This window comes from Octopus bimaculoides, chromosome 27, assembly GCF_046866305.1.
Source record: "Octopus bimaculoides isolate indiv1 chromosome 27, ASM4686630v1, whole genome shotgun sequence".
NCBI classification, from domain to species: Eukaryota; Metazoa; Mollusca; class Cephalopoda; order Octopoda; family Octopodidae; genus Octopus; species Octopus bimaculoides.
Window position 1 is genome coordinate 18,355,108 of NC_142954.1, and position 10,000 is coordinate 18,365,107.

At 37.8% G+C, this 10,000-nt stretch overlaps 1 protein-coding gene and 1 long non-coding RNA gene across 4 annotated transcripts in view; one reads left to right on the plus strand and one right to left on the minus strand.

Moving 5' to 3' along the window:
* Nucleotides 1–10,000, minus strand: part of LOC106875205 (uncharacterized) — a 206,840-nt gene that overhangs the window by 85,007 nt on the left and 111,833 nt on the right. The gene's annotated exons all lie outside the window — the stretch shown is intronic.
* LOC149130877 (uncharacterized) overlaps nucleotides 1–10,000 on the plus strand; it is an 11,707-nt gene that overhangs the window by 1,560 nt on the left and 147 nt on the right. The window contains exon 2 of one of the 2 annotated variants that reach the window (XR_016238594.1): nucleotides 9,141–10,000. This exon is cut by the window's right edge and continues 147 nt beyond it. This is a non-coding gene — a long non-coding RNA (uncharacterized LOC149130877). Of the gene's footprint in view, nucleotides 1–3,677; nucleotides 4,654–9,140 lie in introns of those variants that run through there. The other variant, XR_016238595.1, reaches the window with a different exon arrangement.

Here is a 10,000-nt window from a genome sequence, read left to right on the forward strand (position 1 = left end):
CTCCACATGAATTTTGAGGGCCATAGAAAGGAATCCCAACTCTGTTGGGAATCCTTTCTATGTCTTCTGTTGCCGCTTGAATGATGGCCGAAATGCTCTGCCCGAGCCAATTTTTTTTGGGTGGGGGGGATATTAATTTTATCTTCCCTGTTAAACAACAGGACGGCCATCACCCATGCGATGTCAACCTCCGGCGATACGTCTGTCACCCTGACACGGGACGTGCGTCGCCCCATATAGGTTAGCAGAAGCACCATTTCTTTTGTCTTCAAGGGGTTGACAGAGTGTTCGTGGGCCATCGCTGTTGTTCTGAATCTGGCTTCTATTGTGTCGAATTTCCTTCCTCTTGTTATATAAAGCTGATATCTTTCCATATAGGTGGCAGGCATTTTTCAATTTTATTCTGTTCCATATGCTTCATTTTGTTTTCTTCTGGTTAGAACGCTTTCAATAGAATTGTTTTTTGCTTGATCTCTTCTGTTGTGTTGGTGGGAGGTGATATTTTTACTTCACCCTCCTCCTCTGTCATTTTTTAAAAACATTTCCTGGTGTTCCCCCACTGGGATCTCCAGTCTTTCTATCTGTACGGCAGCGACTGCCGCAAAGCCTTTGGAGACTTGTTTTGGGTTCTGGTTAGCCTCCAAAGCCTCACACTCTTCGAGAGAGCATTTTTCTCTTATTATCTCCATCGGCATTTCGCTCGAGATAAATTAGAAAACGAACGAAAACAGTTCCAAGATTTATTTTATTTTATTTATTTATTTTATTTATTCTTTTGGCAATCAATAAGTTCAAATCCCGCCCCTATCAGAAGGATGGGCGTAGTTAAATGAAGCCCCAAAACGGCTAAAAAAAAAAAGTTCTTTTTTTCCAAAAGAAAAATTACAGGATTCCGTTCCTTATTTTTTTTTTTTTTCTGTCCAAAAATTATTATTTCCTCTCAAGAGGAACAACGGTTCAATTCCCACCCCCGTCAGCGGGAGGGGCGCAGCTCAGAAAAAGAGCCTAAAACGGCTGAATACAGTTTTTTTTTTTTTCCAAAAGATAATGTTCAAAAAGTAAATTCCTCGCAATAGGAACTACCGTTCAAATCCCACCCCGTTTGGGGTGGGCGCAGTTCAACAACGCCTACGAAGAATAAATTTTAAAAATGCACCCCATTGAAAAAAAAAAAAACAATCGATTAAACAATTGCCAAATGACTACAGAATTTTCACTATTCCCCGGAATACTGGGACATAAAGTGGTCCAACACAGCCTGCAAACAGGCAACAGTTTACAATAACAATTTTCAACAATGAATTTAAAACAACAGTTTACAATAAATAACAGAATGTCAACAATAAAAAAATGACAACTCACAGAACGCAAAAAAAAAAAAAGAAAAACACGACCGAAGTCTTCAACCACTGTTTGGGTGGGACAATTTAACCGGAATATATTCAGTGCTGAATTTAATTCTGAATAAACACGTGTACCGAGATGCAAATCGAAAATCCCGCCTCTTACGTAGATATATAAGTGTGAACAATTTTCTGTACTATGCAGGATGTATTTGGTGTTCGTCTGGTATGTTAATTTTTTGTTCATTTTTATGTGTCTTGATTAGGCTTGCACTGACGATTAAAAAAGTGCATTTTGTGCCCTAATTATGAAATCATGATCTGCAACTGAATCTGTTACTAAAAGGCTCACTTCGAGAGTTGCCTTCCCTCGTGTTCGGTACAATGTGTTTATTATGGTAGTCTTGACTTTAAGAGTCCCTCCTATATATAAGTATATATATATATATATATATATATATATATATATATATATATATATATATATATATACACACATACATACAGAGATAGATAGATAGATAGATAGATAGATAGATAGATAGATAGATAGATAGATAGATAGATAGGCGCAATAGTGGCTGTGTGGTAAGGAGCTCGCTTACCAACCACATGACAACTTGGGTAAATGCCTTCTACTAAAGACTCAGGCGGACCAAAGTTTGTGAGTGGATTTGGTAGACGGAAACTGAAAGAAGCCCGTCATGTATAAATATATATATATATATATATATATATATATGAGTGTGGGAGTGTATATGTTTGCGTATCTTTGTTTGATCCTCCACCATTGCTTGACAACCATAACTTAACGGTTCGGCAAAAGTGACCGATGGAATATGTACTAGACATACAAAAAATAACTCCTGGGGTTGATTTGTTCGGCTAAAGGCAGTGCTCCAGCATGACCGCAGTCAAATGACTGAAACAAATAAAAGAATAAAAGAATATATATATATATATATATATATATATATATATATATATATATATATATATATATATATATAATGTATATATATATATATATATATATATATATATATATATATATATATATATATATATATATAAAGCATTTTTATACTCAGATAGGAGACCCTTGACAGGACTCCTTACATGCTAAAAAGGGCAGTTAAAACCCAATGCACAAAAAATTTTAAAAATTCGTGAAGCATGCATGCTGTTATAACACTACAAAGAACGAAAAAAATGAATTGGTTAATTCTGAACTAGAATTTCGCTATTAATTGCCAAATGAACTAATTTGGAATCTGTAGATCGTCAGCGGGATCCCTGATTAATGAATAATTTGAATAATTACGGAGTTGCAAATGCGTACCGAAGTCACATACGTGTGTGTGTGTGTGTGTGTGTGTATGTATGTATGTATGTATGTATGTATGTATGTATGTATGCATGTATGCGTGTATGTGTGTTTGTATGTGTGTACGTCGTAGCTGTGGAGAGAACTTTGCTTCTCAACCTCACGGTTCAGGTTCAGTTTCACGGCGTGGCATCTTGAGCAAGTCTCTTCTACTAGATCAACGAACCGACCAAGGCCACTTGAGTGGATTTGGGAGACAGAAACAGAAGGGAGCCAGTTTTATATATTTGTATGTGCGTGTGTGTGCGTGTGCGTGCGTGCGTGCGTGTGTGTCTGTGTGTGTGTGCGTGCCTGTGTGTATGTGTGTTTCTCTCAATAGCAATGTTCCACCTTCGAATGAGAGCATGTATCCCTGCCCCGTAAAATTCTGTTGACTGTTCTTTGAGCCACTTCTTCATTGCAGTTTTCCCTTCCTCATCACTGGAATAATGTTTGTCTCTCAAACCCTCTTTCATGGGGCCGAAGAGATGATGATAGTCTGAAGGTGCTAAATTATTCCATTGATGAGGAAGTGAAAACTGTAGTGAAGAAGTGGCTCAAAGAACAGTCAACAGAATTGTACGGGGCAGGGATACATGCTCTCATTCAAAGGTGGAACATTTCTATTGAGAGAAACGGTGACTATGTTGAGAAGTAGGGATGTGATCCACAGAGGACCAGCTTCATTTTGATGTATGATACATATTCCTGTGTTGGTAATTTTACCTGTCCTAAACAAAATGACATTACTTTTTGACTCACCGACGTATTAGTTTCACGCTCGGTAAAAAGAGAGAGCTTTTGACGTTTCGATGAGTTATGTGTGTATGTGAGTGTAGGTAGATAGGTATGGGAGATATAGAGACACAGATGTATTGATATCTATGTCAATGGATTCATATTAAAAGCACATCTTCCCGTCTTTCTCTCTCACTTTCTGTCTTTCTTTCTTCCTTTCTTTCTTTCAGGTCTAACTGGATCCACTGTCCAGATGAACTACATTGAATTGGCTATGATAATAACGTTGCTGCTACTGCATATTGGCCTTGCTGCCGTTGTTTATATGCGGAGGATCAAGTTGCAGCAAGACTGGAGTGGGACGGAGGAGCCCCTTTACGACACTCCCTACCATTGATTGCCTTTGCTATCAACTCAGTCACACCTGCGCAAAGAATCGAAACACCTTCACGCATCCATTTATCGATCCTTGCTCAATGCACACACTCAAAGAGAAAGTTATTCAGGATATTTGCACAAGATATTTGCGGTTCATGTCTTTGACCCACTTTCTGTATTATCGATACTTATTCGACGTGAAAACAAAATACAAATAGTACGAAGCGACGTTGAAGCAATTTAAATCGGCGCCATGTCAGAAACATTTTACTACGTGTTTTCAAAGCCTGATCTATGAGTGAATGTCTTGTGATTCGGCAACTGGATGCAAAGTCTTTCCTAGTACCATTTTAACTCAAAAACAACACGGCAAGACCCTATTAATATCTGGTCGACACTTACGATATTTCGCTGGTATTTCACCGTTTTTCAAGCGCACTTCGTAGCATAAATTGTTAATAGATATTTGAAACTCGAGAAATGAAAATAGAAGAACAAATTTAAATTACGTCGCTTGACACACATGGCTTACACGTGACATAGAATAACAAACTTCACAGTTCGTCATCTCGAAAAATAGCAAAAGAAAGAAAAAATTAAAGAAAAACAGAAAGAAACAATGAATTACTGAAATAACGTATAGAGTTTGTCAATTTAGTCTGCTCTGCTCGTTTCTGTTCCTGAAGAACTCTCTCTGCTTCAGAAGTTAGTTTATTAATATATTGTAGACAATGAAATTCTACAATTTCATAACTTCTTTTCTTTTCGTAGATTTTGCAATCTTTGTGATTTTATTTCGATATAAATAAAGTTTATAAAAACAGACAATTCTAGTTTAGTCCATCTATTAATCCATCCGTCTTTCCACCCGTTATTCGACGGAGGGTCGTTGGAGTGGAGTCCTAAAACACTGCCTCAATAAGGTTCGATCAGAAGCAATCGTCCTTAGACTTTCTGACGGATTCCCAAGGGTGGCTAACTGAGATTATGGATATTTTCCGACTATCTGTTTCACGGTCTCTCAAGTCTCCCTAAGTCTCCTGACGTTTGGCTCAGACCCAAGAACCTATCTTGCGATTCTTTCCTGCCACATTCTAATAACGTGCCCTTAGTCCTGGTAGTGTGGCCTCTCAGTGAGGAGTAGTGGCTGGAGATTCGATGTATTCAACGTTAAATGACGCTAACCACTAGACGCGTGGTGTTGCGTTCGCGATCGCGAGAACGTTGTTTCGAATCCCAGACCGGCTGTCCGTTTTGTTCTTGAGCAAATCACTTCATTTCACGTGGCTCCGGTTTCAATGTGCAATCTTTCGACGGTTTAGTGCAGAAGGGTGAGATATTTACTAAGCAAAAACCATCCTTACTAAGGTCTGGCGAGCTACGTTTTGTATTCAACGACCAAAAGGATGAATAGTATAAACTGAACGATAAATCCCGATGGGTTCAGACGGAGGTCAATGATATTCTAAGGGGCGAGCTGCTCAATGTGGTTGAACAACCAGAGTTGCGCACCCTGTCGAGAAGCGGTGCTCCAGACGAACCCCATTTCTGCCCCCTGTATTTGCACAGCCGCTCGTGCTTGAGGAATTCACAAACAGTTGAGCTAAACACACCGTCGAGTAACATAAAAAAGGAGGCCGTTCGGAGTAAACCTATTTCGGCACTTTGCGTTCGCACAACGCTTCGACCTGGAGAAATTCACTGACCGTTGAGTTACGGTCTCTTTCGAATAACATTACCCCAGTGATCGTTCCGAGGATCCCCTTTTCGGTCCGTTGTATATACGCATCGGTTCGACCAGGGAATATTCACAGACCGTTGAGCAACGGACCATATCGTGAAACTATACTCCAGATGCCATTCGGAGGAACCTCATTTCAGCCTCGTATATTCACGTAGCAGCTCTACCTGGAAAATACACTGACATCGTGGCTACAGACCCTGTCGAAAAACGCTCCCTAGAGGCCCCTTGTATTCGCGAAGCTTCTCAGCCTGGAGAAATTTATTGACCGTTGAGCTACGAACACTGCCAAGTAACATTACACTAGAGGCCACTTGGAGCATCCCCATATCGGCCCTAGTATACGCGAAGAATCTCGACTTGGAGAATTTAAGACCCAAGCTCTTGTTCATTTTTATGTGTCTTGGTTAGGCTTGCACTGACGATTAAAAAATGCATTTTGTGCACTAATTATGAAATCATAGGATCTGCAGCTGAATCTGTTTCTAAAAGGCTCACTTCTTGAGTTGCATTCCCTCGCGTTCGGTACAATGTGTTTATGGTAGTTTTGACTTTAAGAGTTCCTCTTAGCGTGAGGCACTTATGCATAGTAATGCCCTCAATATATATATATATATATATATATATATATATATATATATATATATATATATATATAGAGAGAGAGAGAGAGAGAGAGAGAGAGAGAGAGAGAGAGAGAGAGAGAGAAAGAGAGAGAGAGAAACGGATAAAGAGAACAATGGTAAAGTTGGAAATATATTTTATGGATAGAGTCTTAGTTTCAGGGAAGATCCAATGCATCCCTTCATCGGAGACAGAAATAGTAGAGGAATCGATTATTATATCTATAAGCGGAGAGTTGTAGTAGGAAGTGAGAGTGAGTGTGATGCGCTGAAAAGAGAAAGAAGTATACAAGACTTACTTGGTATTACCTGTATCTTTGTTTTTGGTTAAATCCAATACCCTCCTTAACCTTTTATATATATATATATATATATATATATATATAGAGAGAGAGAGAGAGAGAGAGAGAGAGAGAGAGAGTTAGTTAGTTAGATAGATAGATAGATAGATAGATAGATAGATAGATAGATAGATAGATAGATAGATAGATAAATAGACAGACAGATAGGCGCAGGAGTGGCTGTGTGGTAAGAAGCTTGCTTACCAACCACATGGTTCCAAGTTCAGTCCCACTGTGTGGCAACTTGGGTAATTGTCTTCTACTATAGACTCGGGCCGACCAAAGTCTTGTGAATGGATTTGGTAGGCAGAAACTGAAAGAAGCCTGTCATATGTATATATATATATATATATATATATATATATATATATATATGAGTGTATAAAATACTTTTATACTCAGATAGGAGACCCTTGACAGGGCTCCTTACATGCTAAAAAGAGCAGTTAAAACCCAAAGTACAAAAAAAACAAAAACATAATAATTCATGAAGTATGCTGTTATAACACTAGAACGAATGAAAAGTATGAATTAGTTCATTCCGAACTAGAATTTCGCTATTAATTACCAAATGAACTAATTTGGAATCTGTAGATCGTCAGCGGGATCGCTGATTAATGAATAATTTGAATAATTACGGAGTTGCAAATGCGTACAGAAATCACATATGTGTGTGTGTATGCATGCATGTATGTATGTATGTATGTATGTATGTATGTATGTATGTATGCATGTATGCATGTATGTGTGTTTGTGTGTCTGTACGTCGTAGCTGTGGAGAGAACTTTGCTTCTCAACCTCACGGTTCAGGTTCAGTTTCACGGCGTGGCATCTTGGGCAAGTCTCTACTACTAGATCAACGAACCGAACAAGGCCACCTGAGTGGATTTGGTAGACGGAAAAAGAAGGGAGCCCGCGTTTGTGTATATGTGCGTGTGTGCATGTATGTATCCATGTGTTTGTGTATGTGCCACCCACCACTGCTTGACAACCGATGATGGGGTGTTCACTGTGTATATATTTTTTATTGTTTTATTCTTTCGCTTGTTTCAGTCATTTGACTGCGCCTTAAAGGGTTTTCGTCGAAGAAATCGACACCAGGACATATTCTTTCTAAGCCTAATATTTATTCTATCGGTCTGTTTGCCGAACCGCTAGGTTACGGGGACATAAACACACCAGCATCAGTTGACGAGTGATCGTAATGGGGTCAAACATAGACACATACACTCAAATACATACATACATACATATATATGTGTGTATATATATATATATATATATATATATATATATATATATATATATATATATATATATATATATATATATATATATATATATATATAAATATATATATATATATATATATATATATATATATATATATATATATATGTATATATATATATATATATATATATATATATATATATATATATATATATATATATATATATATATATATATATATATATATATATATATATATATATACATATTTATATATATATATATATATATATATATATATATATATATATATATATATATATATATATATATATATATATATGGTGGTTGTCTACTCCTTATGCAGAGTTTGACCACCTCCTGTGCCTACACCCCAGAAGCACCATGACATCCGATGTGTCCCGTCCCCAAAACCAGACAATATTCTGAAAAGACACCCACACAGATTGCATATCTGATTTGAATCACCAAGAGCTGCAATTCAGTTCTGATGGCCGTAGATCAATTCAAAATAGTCAATTCAAAATAAATGAACAATGAAATTAACAATGAGACAACCAGAAGATGTGCACAAGGAATGTACGAGGCTAAGTCAAAAAGTAATGCCATTTTGATTAGGACAGGTATAATTACCAACACAGGAACATGTATCATACATCAAAATGAAGTTGGTCCTCTGTGGATCACATCCCTACTTCTCAACAGAGTCACCGTTTCTCTCAATAGCAATGTTCCACCTTCGAATGAGAGCATGTATCCTTGCCCCGTAAAATTCTGTTGACTGTTCTTTGAGCCACACTTCTTCACTACAGTTTTTACTTCCTCGTCACTGGAATAATTTAGCACCTTCAGACTATCATCATCTCTTCGGCCCCATGAAAGAGGGTTTGAGAGGCAAACATTATTCCAGTGATGAGGAAGTGAAAACTGTAGTGAAGAAGTGGCTCAAAGAACAGTCACCAGAATTGTACGGGGCAGGGATACATGCTCTCATTCGAAGGTGGAACATTTCTATTGAGAGAAACGATGGTTATGTTGAGAAGTAGGGATGTGATCCACAGAGGACCAACTTCATTTTGATGTATGATATATGTTCCTGTGTTGGTAATTATACCTGTCCTAAACAAAATGGCATTACTTTTTGACTCACCGACGTATTAGTTTCACGCTCGGTAAAAAGAGAGAGCTTTTGACTTTTCGAAGAGTTATGTGTGTATGTGAGTGTAGGTAGATAGGTATGGGAGATATAGAGACACAGATGTATTGATATCTATGTAAATGGATTCATATTAAAAGCACATCTTCCCGTCTTTCTCTCTCACTTTCTGTCTTTCTTTCTTCCTTTCTTTCTTTCAGGTCTAACTGGATCCACTGTCCAGATGAACTACATTGAATTGGCTATGATAATAACGTTGCTGCTACTGCATATAGGCCTTGCTGCCGTTGTTTATATGCGGAGGATCAAGTTGCAGCAAGACTGGAGTAAGATAAATAGAAGTGGAGCGACGGGAGAGCTCATTTACAACGAGCCCTGGAATTAAGTGTCCTTGCTATCAACTCAATCACACCTGCGCAAAGAATCGAAACACCTTCACGCATCCATTTATCGATCTTTGCTCAATGCACACACCCAAAGAGAACGTTATTCAGGATATTTGCACAAGATATTTGCACAAGATATTTGCGGTTCATGTCTTTGACCCACTTTCTGTATTATCGATACTTATTCGACGTGAAAGCAATATGCAAATAGTACGAAGCAACGTTGAAGCAATTTAAATCGGTGCCATGTCAGAAACATTTTACTACGTGTTTTCAAAGCCTGATCTATGAGTGAATGTCTTGTGATTCGGCAACAGGCTGCAAAGTCTTTCCTAGTACCATTTTAACTCAAAAACAAGACGGCAAGACCCTATTAATATCTGGTCGACACTTACGATATTTCGCTGGTACTTCACCGTTTTTCATGCGCCCTACGTAGCATAAATTGTTAACAGATATTTGAGACTTGAGAACCGACAATAGAAGACCAAATTTAAATTACGTCGCTTGACACACATGGCTTACACGTGACATAGAATAACAAACTTCATAATCCGTCATCTCGAAAAATAGCAAAAGAAAGAAAGAATTAAAGAAAAACATAATGAAACAATGAATTACTGAAATAACGTATAGAGTTGGTCAATTTAGTCTGCTCTGCTCGTTTCTGTTCC